Raw genomic sequence first — 17,772 nt, 5'->3', positions numbered from 1 at the left:
AAACCTGTATCCATATAACACAGTATAACTATAAACCTCCACCCATATAACACAGTATAACTATAAACCTCTAAACACAGTATAACATACCGAATCACTACTGCTCCCCTCCTCTTTACGTAATTTAATAATTACATGACTACTAAATTAGTACTTACCACAACATGTTTTGTAGTCAAAACTAATTTTTTCATGCAACTGTGTAAACCCCATGTGATGGGTTTAACTGTCATAAAAGTTTTATGTGCCTTAAATTATTTTTTTTAACTCTAATCCGTTAGCAAAAAACCACCGCCTTAAAAATAGGGGAGAGAAAAAACCGACATTTTTTTCTTTTTAATTTTGAAAATAAAATTTTAAAAAAAAAAAACTCTACAGAAAAATATCAACCTTGAACTTCTGTTTTACATAAACCGTTCCAATTTTTTTTTTTTTAATTTTATTTTCGCACCTGACACATTTTTAGATTTCTCAACTGGCAATTTCTAATTTAATATTTTATGTTTGATGCTGTTAAGGGTTGTTGACTAATAATTGTTAAGGATATAGACACTCAAAAAGACCTCTTTGTAAACACTCTTAAAGATAGATATCTTTAGACAATCATAAAGACATACATCTTTAGACATCTTTAGACAATCATTAAGACAGACCACTTTATAGACACCCATACAGAAAGACCACTTTATAGACACCCATACAGATAGACCACTTTATAGACACCCATACAGATAGACTACTTTATAGTTACTTCCTCAGTAGTGTTTTCCCCCAGAAATCTCTCCGTGGAGGGATGGATGGCGCACACTCAACCCCCCCCCCCCCCCCCCCCACAGACAAAATATATCAAACATAATTTGTATAGAAAATATATCGGTCCACTTTAACTATAGCTGCTCAAAACCTAGTCCGACGGAGAGGTGTGGCTGCAGCCCTTTGCTCACTAGGTGCCAGAATGGAACAGAGGTGTAGCGAGGGGGGGTACATATGTCCCCGGGCGCCGACCTTAGGGGGCGCCAAAATGGGTTGGAATAACAAATTAAAATGTCATTTAGCTGCATTTTTGCATAATAAGTAATGTGATGGGGGGGGGTCCAAATCGAAAGTTTGAGGGGGGGGGTGCAAATTGAAAATTTGCTCCCGAGGGGGGCGCCAAATCGAAAGTTTGTCCCCGGGCGCCGGGAAGGGTCGCTACGCCTCTGCAATGGAATAAGGCAAAGAAGTCAAGACTTTAAACTAGTGCTACTTTCCTCAAGAAACAATGCTCTTATATATTATTTATAGACCACTTTACAGACACTCTTTAAGGCAGGACACCCATAGACACTCATAAACATAGACCATTTCTTAGATAATCATAAAGATAGACCACATAATAAACAGTCTTAAAGATGGACTATATTATAGACAGTCCTAAAGATAGACCCCCTTTATAGACACTTAAAGATCGACCACTCTTAGACCATCAGAAGAACGGCTAAACTTGTCGGTACTTCAGTAGATATTCCGAAGCTCTCCGATCTGTAGGCAACATCTGTAGGCAGACAGACCGACGGCAGGTAAAAATGTCGCTCAGTAAATTGCCTACTTAGTGCCTTTAATAAATGGCGAGTGAACCGTCGCTGATTAGATTGTGTTGTTCCCCGCTCGAGATGAGGCAAAAAATGTTTGCTGGGACGAGCAGTCGCCTGCATTATGGCGAGACAGAAACGGCAGAGGTCATTGTACGTCATCAGCACTCATCTCCCCCCCCCCCCCCGATATAGGTCTACTCACACATGATGACCTAACCAGATATAGAAATTATGAGCTCAATTTTTGGTGAGTATCGCCCCTCTAAAGAGTTAATGCCTGGTAATGGTTCTTTCATCTCGGGCTGGGTCATACAGTCCCGTCCCCCCCTCACTGTCTACCTGCGTTCTTGTGGGAACCTGATGGAGTTTTATCTAGACTCGACTGTTTTAGCATAATTAACATCATTTGCGAAACGGATAATTAAAATAGAAATTTTAAAAAAAATGGGTTTAAATTTATATGAATGTTTTTTCATGCTATAAAAATGGAAGATTTACAACTGAGTTTTTAAAATTTTCATTTTAAGATAAAATAATTATATTTGTGTTATCGTTGGATGGGATCGTTAAAAGTGATGTAGACGTGCATGCACAGATGAATGGGATATACAGGTATATCTGGGTAGTGATGTAAGCATTGATGAGTAGATGGGTAGTGATGTAAGCACTCTTGTGTACGATGTAGACAGGTGTAACAAGGTAGTGATGTAAGCAATCGGATGTAATATGTAGGCATGTGTACGAAGGTAGTTATGTAAGCATCTAAGTGGTGTAGTGATGAATGGAAAAAATAACTAAGGATGGAAAAGCATTGAAAGGATGTTGCAAATGGCCTACTCAACACAGGGAGCTGAAAGAAAATGCAAGCACCCACATGTAAGGTGTAGACAGATGGTGTACCAGGAAGTTGAATAAGTACTCACGTGTAGGGGATGTGCAGGTGTGCCAAGTAATGTCGTGAGTAGGTACACATTTACCTTTCTAGACAGGTGCAGCCTCATTTCAAACTAATTTTTTTTAAAATCATTAAATCTACCATCAGTGCAAATGCGTTTCAAGAGGTTAATTTTCGAAAAAAATACAACCCTAATTTAAACAGTCGTGTAATAATTATATCTTAATTTAATATGAACCTACATAAAAAAAAACCCACAAATTTTAGACTAACGAACTCATATTACCATCTGTTTCAGCGTAGTTGTTATGCATTACGATGCATTGATAATTTTGTCAAGTGTTAGGGTTTGAGCTAAGGTTAGGTTGCTTGCGGCTATATTTAGATTAAGGATCGGAACAGGCACAAAGGTTTTCTTGTGTTGGTTCAGCGAAAAATTGAAATAGATTTATATATATATATATATATATATATATATATATATATATATATATATATATATATATATATATATATCAGAGGCGTATCCAGGTTTTCGTTGTAGGGGGAGCGAAATGAGCAAAAAAACGCGCCGAATTTTTAACACGTTCTATATACGTGTATCATATATATATATATATATATATATATATATATATATATATATATATATATATATATAATTACTAGCTGTATGTCATTACTTCGCTATGATGTAAAATAAATTGTTATTAGCACTTCAACAAATAAGAAAAAACACACAATGTAGGCCGACAAAACAAAAAATGTATCAATGTAAAATATATATATATATATATATATATATATATATATATATATATATATATATATATATATATATATATATATATGTGTGTGTGTGTGTGTGTGTGTATGTTGATGAAATGTGTATGTTGTTCCTATATGTATGTTGATGAAGTGTGTATGATGCTCCTGATGTATGTGTTTAAGTTGATGAAGTTTCTATGCTGATCGTGTATGTATGTATATCTGATGTAGTCGAACCATCCCAACATACGACCCGCATCCCCTGCGGCCTACTCATCATCAGCCCGACAGTCGAGTGAAATCTAATTTTATCTCGTTTTTTTTTCTTTAGGTTGGAGTGATCTTTTCCTGGTCGCCTGCAGAAACCGTCAGTTCACCGCGTTCACATCTGCTATTTGTAGTTACATGACATGACCCGTCAAAATATTTACCTCACTTTATCTCACCGACTTAAAGATTGAAAGGAACTCACAAAACTTCAATTTCTGTTTTTGATTATCTCTCTGCGTTGTCCTGTTATCAACAATTACCATTGATCTAAATTAAATTATTTGAAACAACGCGAAAATTGATTTCAACGGCTTTAAAGAACGTACGTGATAAAGAGAAGAGTTTTTGAAGGCACAAAGGATGCGCTGAAGTAATGCGCGTTCAATCTTGTGTCCTTTATCTGAAACTTAAGTTCATTCTCTGAAATGTTAGTCCATTTTCTAAGACATTATCTAAAACTTGTGTTTAAAATCTAATTTTTTGACCATTGACTTAGTAAACCTGTCTAGCGCCGGGTCCAGGATATTTTCTGTTTAATGCTGACCTAGGCAGCTTCACACAATTTAACGGAAAATATCGCTTTTGATATTTGATGCCCCGTATCGACACATTTCTCCCTGGTGCGTAATGCGGCTAGCACCAACATCACCATTAGCACCACAGTTACTATACCACCGACATAGCTCGAATATTGATGGTCAACTACCTGTTCAATACCACCGTCATATTTAGTTACAACTTTTTAATGGTCAACTACATGGACATTTAGTTTAGAATTTGTTTTCGTTAAACCCCATTTCAAACACCACATTTAATTAAAAAATTTTAAAGACAAGATTAGCTTAGCGTGAACCACCACCCATTACAGGTTAGCCAATAAGGTCGTTGACGTGATGAGTCATATCTCTTGTGTACCAGAATGTGGTGTTGGAACAAGCTACAAGAGGGGGGGGGGGGGGGTGGGAGGGGCGAGAGGAGGGGAGGGGGGGGGGGTGGGCAGGGGAGGTGGGCACACGGTGTATAAATTGTTTACTTGTCTGAAGTGTTAGAAATACTTGGTGAAAAAAAAAACCTTATAAAAAATTAAATTTATCAAACCACAGATTTAAAAAAAAATGTTTATAGCCTGAGGCAGAATATACTGTTATAAACTGCTGTTTAAGATTCCATAGTAGGTTTATCTTTATCACAAGACGTACTGAACCAATCTGGCACAAAACTTTCCTAGTTGAAACTTTACATTCCAGCTCCATAAGTTTTGGTGATAACCTGTCGCATTTAACCAATCGAGTTTAATAAATTCAGTACTATAAATGAATCATGTTTCGATGTGCGAATAATATAATACACTTTTATAAAATAGCGTACATGGGACATTACCTTTAAATAGCAACCATATTAGGTACAGTAGGGTTTTCTTTGTGTGGTAAGATCAAAACATGAAAACGTTACAGAAAATGTTAAAGATACTGTTCAAGCCTAGTATCTACATGGTGCCCCTCCCCCCTCCTCATCTAAACGCACGCACACACATACACACACACACACACACTACCCTTTCAGATTTTTAACATTCAGCGTCAACTGTTTTCCTAGATATAGATCAGAGTAAAAAAACTTCCCAATCAAAATATCTTAAGGTCGGCCCTTGATTCAGCGTGCTTGTATATCAACGTTTCATTTGGTAAAAAGCGCTATTCGCGTTACACGCATTAAGGAAATTTCCAAGTTCTAAAACACGACGACACCCACTGGGATGGTGCTCTAAAAGACGGCAGGTGAGAAAGGCTAGGTGAGATCAAAGTTTGCTGCCTCAGTTTTAGAACAGGTGTACCAGGTGCTGGGTTATGTGCATATACAGGAGCACTAACTGCAGGGTTATGGGGCACCAAGTGTAGATGTTGTAAAGTGAGTACTTGGACAGGGTCGATGCTGAACGTGGACGAACGAGGTACGACAATCCAATATAGAGTACAGAACGACTTTCCTATATTTTAAAAGGGGCCTATACATGTAAAAAATGCTAATTAAACTTGGAAAAAAATATTTTTAGGAAATTGATGTTTTAATAAATTTCATATTCATAGAATCGAAAACAGTTTCAAGTATACTTGTACGATACATTTTTCTATTTTAATTATAATTTTAAAGACACCACCCTCTGCTTAAAAAATCAACTTTTTAAACAAATATCTGAAATTTTGAGTTGATTTTTATAAAGCAACTATAAAGAAAAATATAGTATATTATATATCATTTTTTTCGTCTGTTTGAGCCGTAAACTATACTCTACATTCGAATACAGTTATTTTACTTGCAAATGTGATATTTCAATAAAAGATTTCGCAAATCAAGCGATTTCATTGGTCCGATTTGTATTCTCAAGCCGTACCTTAGTAATGACCTTTCTGCGCATGCGCAGTGATCGAGTTCGACGGATTTTTGTCAACAAACAAACATGGCTACGTGATTGTCTTCACATCAATTTTTGCAATAACAAACCATTTGTTTTCAACATGGCGTGTAAATAATGCAGTTATTGCTCGAAATAACAGATACCATGACAGGAGTACATTGTTCAGCGAAAGAAATTTGAAGGTAATTTTTTTTAATAACTAGACGCTAAATCTAGATTCTAGATCTAGTGAAGTCGCCATGCCACCACACAGCGATATCTCCTGTGCAAGCATTGTGGATAAAACTTTGGGCTTTCCGCAAGGAAATTTGATGTCATGAAATGTAAATTTGACCTCATGGTTTACAAGAAGCTCACTTTAGATACACCTACATCATGATGTCAATATTAGAGCCATGTTATCTATAAAGACAGTGGTGTTAGTTTCTCAAAATTCAGATGTTTACTTGGTGAATGGATTTGAAAAAAAAAACAATGAATCTCTCATCATTTTACATACTGTTGCGCAAAGTTTTGCTGCGATACTACTAAGTAAGTACAATAAAGCTGCTTATGTTTTTATTAGCAAGATAAATGCTGTTTGTACTAGAACTTAAGAGCAATACAGCAGCAAAGTGCCCATCTACTATAAATAACGTATGATGTCAAGTTATTGAGCTCACCCTCTTCAAGCAGAATTGTGAATGTCGTCATAAGCTAAAGTTGTATGTGAATATTATTAGTACATTATTTGTCAAATTTGTATTAAACTATAGTTCAAATATGCTAAAATATACTATATCAAGCTTGTGTTAGTCTGGGAATAAGACAATAGCAACTACACATGTCAATAGTTGATCAGAAAGGTTTAACTTTTAGTGCAAGTAAACTGCGGAATTGTGCAAACTTAACCACTATAAGATTATAAGTGGTAAAACTTCAGAAGAATGTGCAAACTATAGTTGGCAATGGTTTATTTTTCAACTGCTTATGTTGAACTTTGAATACTAAAAGTTTCTTCCTGATATTGCTGATAGATTTTTTTTATGGCACTTTAAATGTTTAAAAGTTAATTTTCTCAAAACTTGTTTTTTCAAGATTTTTGCTTATTGTAACTCTAATGTTTTAGCTGTTTGCAGAGATAATGTCTTGAAACTTGGTGTACTTTTTCATTATTCATTTTATGGTGTAACTATACATGTGAGAATGATGTGCATTGTGTACATTTTTATTTTTAAGAAATTTCATAACTTGTATGAACAGGGGAGAAGGGAGAATATAGCAGAAATAAGCCCATCGGACAGTAGAGCAGAAGTAGAGCAGGTGAGAACATGATACATTTTTTATAAAAATTGAAAAAAATGTTTCTTTTACATTTTAATGAAAACAAACTGCTACTGTACACTCTAGAATGGTTCTAGTTAAATAAACAGAAATAAAACCATCATTATTTGTTCACATTATTGAAACATTAGTTTTGTAAAAAAGGTGTTTTTTTCAAGATGGCCGCCGTTACCATGGCAACCATGCATAATTAGGTCCTGAGAATGTGGAATTTTTATTAACAGTTGCTAACTATTAATAATAGTATATTGTTACTTGCTTATCTCTGCTGTGGGCTAGTTTGGTTTTTGCAGTGGAGTGGCCCCTATTTTCCCACGTTTTCTTTAACTTGCTTTCTCTGTGTCTTTCTGTGTTTGTTTGTCTTTCCAATCCAATCTTGCGATCGAAATTTCTGGCACTTCCCAGTTAGCTAGCGCGCTGAAATTTTCAGGGAAGCTTTCTTTTGGATGACCATAGAATATGCAATTGTTATTATTACTAAATTGATCAATGGAAACATTTTATTGAGCATTTTAGACCGCTATATAATCTATATATATAATTCTCCTCTGCGAGCCATTAGAAAAACGTGGGGAAAAAAAAACCAGCGACGCGTACCTCGCGCGCAGTGAAGCGAACGATCCCACGTTGCCACAGGCTTAGGGGCAGATAATTTACTTTGAACCGAGTTTAAACTTACAGGATGTAGGCCAGTTTGGGGGAGACGATATGGTCGAGTGGTTGGGCACACGATTGCTATCCCACTCGACACGGGTTCAAATCTATGTGTTCTAGTCAGTAACGTATTCACAGAACGATTTTTTTTCGAGTTGTCTTTTTACGAGTTGTCTTTTTACGAGTTGTCTTCGTTTACCCAAAAAAAAGTGAAAGATAAAATCGATAGCAAGATTTTAATGCAAACAAACAGACAAAGACTAAAAAGTAGAAAATAATAATCATTAAAAAAGTTTTAAAAAACCCACGTTTTCTGATTGAACTAAAAAGTAGAAAATAAATACTATACATCACAATAATGCAAGCGATCACTCTACTATAAGCGATCAAAAACGTGGGGCGCCGTGATTTTCTTACAGTTTCTAATACTGTTGACTCTCTACAAGCTCCCTAATAAAAGTCAATAGTATTATCTAATCAACAGAGGCGTAGCTAGGGGGGGCGGCCGCCCCGGGCGCCGACCCTATGGGGGCGCCAAAAGGGGTGGGAAAAATTTTTTAAAGCTGATTTTATGCTGCAGTTTTGAATTATAAACTGTCTAAGTTAAGAAATGTAATGGCTACACGCCTTTACATACTGATTTAACTGTTTTCTACCTTGATTTCTTAATGTAAAACATATACTCTTAAGAAACAGTGACCGGCAAAACCGCTTTGAAGCTTTTCCTAGATGGGGGGGGGGGCGCTTTTTCGAGACTTAAAACGGAAGAATTTACACTAGATTGTTGAGTCGATAAACGTTACCACTATTAAAAGAAACCAATTGTATTAAAACGTATTGTACGATTGTTGAACTGTAAAATACGTTAGTGACTTTTATCAAGATGGTGCAGGGGGGGGGGGGCGCTTTTAGGCTAAATAAAATAGCAAAATTACACAGGATTCTGAGTAAACAACCTTTAGCTCTCAGAAAGAAACGAATTGTACTGTGCATTGTATAACTGTGTAACATTTTTTAAAAAAAAGTTAGTTACGTTAAAAACCGCTCTACAAACTTTGTCCAAGATGGTTGTGATGAGTGTGTGTGGGGTGGGGGGGGGGGGCGCTTTTTTCGCTAACAAAAATCGCAAGTATTTGTACTGGATTGGTGAGTAGATAACTCTCTTAACTTTTAGTAAAGAAACCAAGTGTATTAACGCGTAATGTACAATTTCAATAGCCAGTTTTGTTAAAAAAAAGACGCGACTAGTTCTTTGTAAGATTCTTACGATTCTCTCAACTTCAACGTGAGAGATCAGATACTTTTGATCAGTGTTTCTTCCAGACTTTTTTCTCCGGGGTGGGGCACTTGAAATCTTCGGGGGGGGGGCGGTAAACTTTCTTCGGGGAGGCGGACACTGTTAAAAGTATATATTTTCTATATAAATTATATAAATTTCATTTCGTTCGGGGGGGGGGGGCGGACACTGTTAAAAGTATATATTTTATATAATATATAAATTATATAAATTTCATTTCTTTCGGGGGGGCGTAAAAATTTTTCCGGGGGGCTTCGCCCCCCCCCCCCCCCCGAAAAGATGCCTGGAAGAAACTGTGTGCGAGAAGGCAGGGCAAATCAGCGAAATCCAAGACTACGAGCTGTTAACATCTGTTGGATTCCAGTTTGTTTTCTCTAGCTTGTTTTGTCATACCATCAACCAATCAACGAAATACCCATGTCGTATTCCAATGTGAACTATAAATATTTCTGATAACTTCTTCTTGTATGTCACTTGTGTGTCCTTACTCTAATAAACTTCGAATCCAACTATGTACCATATCACAACAGAGATCGTTCCAAAACTAGAACATAAAAGGCTGGTCTAAACATATTAGCGTTAGCTACAAACTACCCTCTAACACAGATCAGGCTTATTTTTTTTTACTGACATTACTAATCTTTCGCAAAAAAAATTAAACGCATCTTAATGGGAATTAAATTGTCGTAAAGTTTTAAGGAATGAAAATCATACAATGTAATTATTAAACCTTGTCCGGACTGTAGCATACACGCTTACACACACGCTTACACACACAAATACACTCTTACCCACACACATAATTATACACACAACTATGTATATATATATATATATATATATATATATATATATATATATATATATATATATATATATATATATATATATATATATATATATAAGGGGGGGGGGCGCCAAATTGAAAGTTCGCCCCGGGCGCCGGGAAGGGTCGCTACGCCTCTGCTAATCAATAGTAATATAACTTTTACTTCGGCGCCCCACGTTTTTGATCGCTTATAGTAGAGTGATCGCTTGCATTATTGTGATGTATAGTATTTATTTTCTACTTTTTAGTTCAATCAGAAAACGTGGGTTTTTTAAAACTTTTTTAATGATTATTATTATTACATAAATTTTACACGACTAAATCAACGGCAGACACAGGACGAAGACTGCTACATCCTAACATGACGAGAACAAGACTAAGAACTGACTTCTACTTTTTGACCTAACAACCAGCACATACTCTCCTACGTCACATCCTTATTTTTATTGTCGCGCATTCAGAATCTTTTATTAATCAGACTACACACATACTCTCAAACTCTCAACATCTTTATTAAACACATTCAACTACACTCATACTCTCAAACCATCAACATCTTTATTAAACCCGTTCAACCACACACATACTCTCAAACTCATTCAATACACTAAAGTCCATTCACAAGAGTAGTGTTATGGAGCAGTAGAGTTATGGAGCCTCAAATGACTTGAGAAATATATATTTGAAGAGAATTGTTGAGGGTTAGCACAAAATGTAAGCTAATGAAATGACACATCAACATCATCATGAGCAGATCTATTGGTAGGGAGACGGAGAATGCTGGAAAGTCGTGGTCTCTGCTTTGTTGCTCCAATGTTTATTTGTTAAATTTAGTTGTTTAAAAAACCAACAGAAGCGAGCCAGCAGCCAACATGTAATACACAGTGAGAGATAACTGCGTAAGGTTAGTAGCCTGGAGATCTTATGGTCTGGTGCTGTGTGTAGAGCATCTTTTTATTTATTGCCGGAGTGGCAATTTCGGTATCTCGCGTTGTGGTTTGATTTATAATAAAGGTCAAACCGGTCGTCTGCTAGGTGGATCAAACTTGACGCACGGTAGGTGGATAAGGCTGGTCGTACAGTGGGTCATGTTGGTCGTACGGTGAGTCACGTTGGTCAAAATGGTGGGTCAGGCTGTCGGACAGGTCAGGCTGTGTGTGCGTACAGTGAGTCAGTCTGGTCATACGGTGGGTCAGGATGGTCGTACGGTGGGTCAGGATGGTCGTACAGTGGGTCACGTTGGTCATACGGTAGGTGGGTCAGGCTGTCTTACAGGTCAGTCTGGTCGTACTGCAGGTCAGTCTGGTCGTACGGTGGATCAGATTGGTCGTACGGTTGGTCAGGCTCGTCGTACATTGGGTCAGGTTGGTCTTAAAGTTGATGGGTCAGGTTGGTCTAACCAGAACTTGTTTACAGCGCGAGAACTTTATCTCAACAAGCTCACGTCTGACACGTAAGCCACAGCTCACTGACGTTCGTCCTGCTCTGTTCTCACCTGCTCTACTTCTGCTCTACTGTCCGATGGGCTTATTTCTGCTATATTCTCCCTTCTCCCCTGTATTATTTCTGCTATAATCTCCCTTCTCCCCTGTTCTATTCCCCTGGCTTCTTGTCATTACTTTGTTCTCCCCTACTCTGTCCTCCCCTACTCTGTCCTCCCCTACTCTGTCCTCCCCTACTCTGTCCTCCCCTACTCTGTCCTCTCCTACTCTGTCCTCCCCTACTCTGTCCTCCCCTACTCCGTCCTCCCCTACTCTGTCCTCCCCTACTCTCCTACTCTGTCCTCCCCTACTCTGTCCTCCCCTACTCTCCTACTCTGTCCTCCTCTACTCTGTCCTCCCCTACTCTGTCCTCCCCTACTCTCCTACTCTGTCCTCCCCTACTCTGTCCTCCCCTACTCTCCTACTCTGTCCTCCTCTACTCTGTCCTCCCCTACTCTGTCCTCCCCTACTCTGTCCTCCCCTACTCTCCTACTCTGTCCTCCTCTACTCTGTCCTGCCCTACTCTGTCCTCCCCTACTCTGTCCTCCCCTACTCTCCTACTCTGTCCTCCCCTACTCCGTCCTCCCCTACTCTGTCCTCCCCTACTCTGTCCTCCCCTTCTCTGTCCTCCCTTACTATGTCCTCCCCTACTCTGTCCTCCCCTACTCTCCTACTCTGTCCTCCCCTACTCTGTCCTCCCCTACTTTGTCCTCCCCTACTCTGTCCTCCCCTACTCTCCTACTCTGTCCTCCTCTACTCTGTCCTCCCCTACTCTGTCCTCCTCTACTCTGTCCTCCCCTACTCCGTCCTCCCCTACTCTGTCCTCCCCTACTCTCCTACTCTGTCCTCCCCTACTCTGTCCTCCCCTACTCTCCTACTCTGCCCTCCCCTACTCTGTCCTCCCCTACTCCTGTCCTCCCCTACTCTGTCCTCCCCTACTCTCCTACTCTGTCCTCCCCTACTATGTCCTCCCCTACTTTGTCCTCCCCTACTCCGTCCTCCCCTACTCTGTCCTCCCCTACTCTCCTACTCTGTCCTCCCCTACTCTGTCCTCCCCTACTCTCCTACTCTGCCCTCCCCTACTCTGTCCTCCCCTACTCCTGTCCTCCCCTACTTTGTCCTCCCCTACTCCGTCCTCCCCTACTCTGTCCTCCCCTACTCCCCTACTCTGTCCTCCCCTACTCTGTCCTCCCCTACTTTGTTCTCCTCTACTCTGTCCTCCCCTACTCTGTCCTCCCCTACTCTGTCCTCCCCTACTCTCCTACTCTGTCCTCCTCTACTCTGTCCTCCCCTACTCTGTCCTCCTCTACTCTGTCCTCCCCTACTCCGTCCTCCCCTACTCTGTCCTCCCCTACTCTCCTACTCTGTCCTCCCCTACTCTGTCCTCCCCTACTCTCCTACTCTGCCCTCCCCTACTCTGTCCTCCCCTACTCCTGTCCTCCCCTACTCTGTCCTCCCCTACTCTCCTACTCTGTCCTCCCCTACTATGTCCTCCCCTACTTTGTCCTCCCCTACTCCGTCCTCCCCTACTCTGTCCTCCCCTACTCTCCTACTCTGTCCTCCCCTACTCTGTCCTCCCCTACTCTCCTACTCTGCCCTCCCCTACTCTGTCCTCCCCTACTCCTGTCCTCCCCTACTTTGTCCTCCCCTACTCCGTCCTCCCCTACTCTGTCCTCCCCTACTCCCCTACTCTGTCCTCCCCTACTCTGTCCTCCCCTACTTTGTTCTCCTCTACTCTGTCCTCCCCTACTCTGTCCTCCCCTACTCTGTCCTCCCCTACTCTCCTACTCTGTCCTCCCCTACTCTGTCCTCCCCTACTCTGTCCTCCCCTACTCTCCTACTCTGTCCTCCCCTACTCTGTCCTCCCCTACTTTGTTCTCCTCTACTCTGTCCTCCCCTACTCTGTCCTCCCCTACTCTGTCCTCCCCTACTTTGTTCTCCTCTACTCTGTCCTCCCCTACTCTGTCCTCCCCTACTCTGTCCTCCCCTACTCTCCTACTCTGTCCTCCCCTACTCTGTCCTCCCCTACTCTGTCCTCCCCTACTCTGTCCTCTTCTACTCTGTCCTCCCCTACTCTGTCCTCCCCTACTCTGTCCTCCCCTACTCTGTCCTCCCCTACTCTGTCCTCTTCTACTCTGTCCTCCCCTACTCTGTCCTCCCCTACTCTGTCCTCCCCTACTCTGTCCTCCCCTACTCTGTCCTCTTCTACTCTGTCCTCCCCTACTCTGTCCTCCCCTACTCTGTCCTCCCCTACTCTGTCCTCCCCTACTCTGTCCTCCCCTACTCTGTCCTCCCCTACTCTCCTACTCTGTCCTCCCCTACTCTGTCCTCCCCTACTCTGTCCTCCCCTACTCTGTCCTCCCCTACTCTGTCCTCTCCTACTCTGTCCTCCCCTACTCTGTCCTCCCCTACTCTGTCCTCCCCTACTCTGTCCTCTTCTACTCTGTCCTCCCCTACTCTGTCCTCCCCTACTCTGTCCTCCCCTACTCTGTCCTCTCCTACTCTGTCCTCCCCTACTCTGTCCTCCCCTACTCCGTCCTCCCCTACTCTGTCCTCCCCTACTCTCCTACTCTGTCCTCCCCTACTCTGTCCTCCCCTACTCTCCTACTCTGTCCTCCTCTACTCTGTCCTCCCCTACTCTGTCCTCCCCTACTCTCCTACTCTGTCCTCCCCTACTCTGTCCTCCCCTACTCTCCTACTCTGTCCTCCTCTACTCTGTCCTCCCCTACTCTGTCCTCCCCTACTCTGTCCTCCCCTACTCTCCTACTCTGTCCTCCTCTACTCTGTCCTGCCCTACTCTGTCCTCCCCTACTCTGTCCTCCCCTACTCTCCTACTCTGTCCTCCCCTACTCCGTCCTCCCCTACTCTGTCCTCCCCTACTCTGTCCTCCCCTTCTCTGTCCTCCCTTACTATGTCCTCCCCTACTCTGTCCTCCCCTACTCTCCTACTCTGTCCTCCCCTACTCTGTCCTCCCCTACTTTGTCCTCCCCTACTCTGTCCTCCCCTACTCTCCTACTCTGTCCTCCTCTACTCTGTCCTCCCCTACTCTGTCCTCCTCTACTCTGTCCTCCCCTACTCCGTCCTCCCCTACTCTGTCCTCCCCTACTCTCCTACTCTGTCCTCCCCTACTCTGTCCTCCCCTACTCTCCTACTCTGCCCTCCCCTACTCTGTCCTCCCCTACTCCTGTCCTCCCCTACTCTGTCCTCCCCTACTCTCCTACTCTGTCCTCCCCTACTATGTCCTCCCCTACTTTGTCCTCCCCTACTCCGTCCTCCCCTACTCTGTCCTCCCCTACTCTCCTACTCTGTCCTCCCCTACTCTGTCCTCCCCTACTCTCCTACTCTGCCCTCCCCTACTCTGTCCTCCCCTACTCCTGTCCTCCCCTACTCTGTCCTCCCCTACTCTCCTACTCTGTCCTCCCCTACTCTGTCCTCCCCTACTCTCCTCCTCTACTCTGTCCTCCCCTACTCCGTCCTCCCCTACTCTGTCCTCCCCTACTCTCCTACTCTGTCCTCCCCTACTCTGTCCTCCCCTACTCTCCTACTCTGCCCTCCCCTACTCTGTCCTCCCCTACTCCTGTCCTCCCCTACTCTGTCCTCCCCTACTCTCCTACTCTGTCCTCCCCTACTATGTCCTCCCCTACTTTGTCCTCCCCTACTCTGTCCTCCCCTACTCTGTCCTCCCCTACTCTCCTACTCTGTCCTCCCCTACTCTCCTACTCTGTCCTCCCCTACTATGTCTTCCCCTACTCTGTCCTCCCCTACTCTGTCCTCCACTACTCTGTCCTCCCCTACTCTCCTACGCTGTCCTCCCCTATTCTGTCCTCCCCTACTCTCCTACTCTGTCCTCCCCTACTATGTCCTCCCCTACTATGTCCTCCCCTACTATGTCCTCCCCTACTCTGTCCTCCCCTACTCTCCTACTCTGTCCTCCCCAACTCTGTCCTCCCCTACTCTGTCCTCCCCTACTCTCCTACTCTGTCCTCCCCTACTCTGTCCTCCCCTACTCTCATACTCTGTCCTCCCCTACTCCGTCCTCCCCTACTCTGTCCTCCCCTACTCTACTACTCTGTCCTCCCCTACTCCGTCCTCCCCTACTCTGTCCTCCCCTACTCTGTCCTCCCCTACTCTGTCCTCCCCTACTATGTCCTCCCCTACTCTGTCCTCCCCTACTCTCCTACTCTGTCCTCCCCTACTCTGTCCTCCCCTACTCTGTCCTCCCCTACTCTGTCCTCCCCTTCTCTGTCCTCCCTTACTATGTCCTCCCCTACTCTGTCCTCCCCTACTCTGTCCTCCTCTACTCTGTCCTCCCCTACTCTGTCCTCCTCTACTCTGTCCTCCCCTACTCCGTCCTCCCCTACTCTGTCCTCCCCTACTCTCCTACTCTGTCCTCCCCTACTCTGTCCTCCCCATCTCTCCTACTCTGTCCTCCCCTACTCTGTCCTCCCCTACTCTCCTAATCTGTCCTCCCCTACTCTGTCCTCCCCTACTCTCCTACTCTGTCCTCCCCTACTCTGTCCTCCCCTACTCCTGTCCTCCCCTACTCTGTCCTCCCCTACTCTCCTACTCTGTCCTCCCCTACTCTGTCCTCCCCTACTCTTGTCCTCCCCTACTCTTGTCCTCCCCTACTCTGTCCTCCCCTACTCTCCTACTTTGTCCTCCCCTACTATGTCCTCCCCTACTTTGTCCTCCCCTACTCTGTCCTCCCCTACTCTGTCCTCCCCTACTCTCCTACTCTGTCCTCCCCTACTCTGTCCTCCCCTACTTTGTCCTCCCCTACTCTGTCCTCCCCTACTCTGTCCTCCCCTACTCTCCTACTCTGTCCTCCCCTACTCTGTCCTCCCATACTATGTCCTCCCCTACTCTGTCCTCCCCTACTCTCCTACTCTGTCCTCCCCTACTCTGTCCTCCACTACTCTGTCCTCCCCTACTCTCCTACTCTGTCCTCCCCTACTCTGTCCTGCCCTACTCTCCTACTCTGTCCTCCCCTACTCTGTCCTCCCCTACTCTGTCCTCTCCTACTCTGTCCTCCCCTACTCTGTCCTCCCTACTCCGTCCTCCCCTACTCTGTCCTCCCCTACTCTCCTACTCTGTCCTCCCCTACTCTGTCCTCCCCTACTCTCCTACTCTGTCCTCCTCTACTCTGTCCTCCCCTACTCTGTCCTCCCCTACTCTCCTACTCTGTCCTCCCCTACTCTGTCCTCCCCTACTCTCCTACTCTGTCCTCCTCTACTCTGTCCTCCCATACTCTGTCCTCCCCTACTCTGTCCTCCCCTACTCTCCTACTCTGTCCTCCCCTACTCCGTCCTCCCCTACTCTGTCCTCCCCTACTCTGTCCTCCCCTTCTCTGTCCTCCCTTACTATGTCCTCCCCTACTCTGTCCTCCCCTACTCTCCTACTCTGTCCTCCCCTACTCTGTCCTCCCCTACTTTGTCCTCCCCTACTCTGTCCTCCCCTACTCTCCTACTCTGTCCTCCTCTACTCTGTCCTCCCCTACTATGTCCTCCCCTACTCTGTCCTCCCCTACTCTGTCCTCCTCTACTCTGTCCTCCCCTACTCCGTCCTCCCCTACTCTTTCCTCCCCTACTCTCCTACTCTGTCCTCCCCTACTCTGTCCTCCCCTACTCCTGTCCTCCCCTACTCTGTCCTCCCCTACTCTCCTACTCTGTCCTCCCCTACTATGTCCTCCCCTACTTTGTCCTCCCCTACTCCGTCCTCCCCTACTCTGTCCTTCCCTACTCTCCTACTCTGTCCTCCCCTACTCTGTCCTCCCCTACTCTCCTACTCTGCCCTCCCCTACTCTGTCCTCCCCTACTCTGTCCTCCCCTACTCTCCTACTCTGTCCTCCCCTACTCTGTCCTCCCCTACTCTGTCCTCCTCTACTCTGTCCTCCCCTACTCCGTCCTTCCCTACTCTGTCCTCCCCTACTCTCCTACTCTGTCCTCCCCTACTCTGTCCTCCCCTACTCTCCTACTCTGCCCTCCCCTACTCTGTCCTCCCCTACTCCTGTCCTCCCCTACTCTGTCCTCCCCTACTCTCCTACTCTGTCCTCCCCTACTATGTCCTCCCCTACTTTGTCCTCCCCTACTCTGTCCTCCCCTACTCTGTCCTCTCCTACTCTGTCCTCCCCTACTCTCCTACTCTGTCCTCCCCTACTATGTCCTCCCCTACTCTGTCCTCCCCTACTCTCCTACTCTGTCCTCCCCTACTCTGTCCTCCACTACTCTGTCCTCCACTACTCTGTCCTCCCCTACTCTCCTACGCT

Source organism: Physella acuta, unplaced genomic scaffold, assembly GCF_028476545.2.
Source record: "Physella acuta isolate Inbredline_101_S28 unplaced genomic scaffold, ASM2847654v3 ptg000008l, whole genome shotgun sequence".
In the NCBI taxonomy this organism is placed as follows: domain Eukaryota; kingdom Metazoa; phylum Mollusca; class Gastropoda; family Physidae; genus Physella; species Physella acuta.
The sequence above is the reverse complement of the archived record's forward strand: the minus strand, read 5'-3'. Positions refer to the sequence as shown.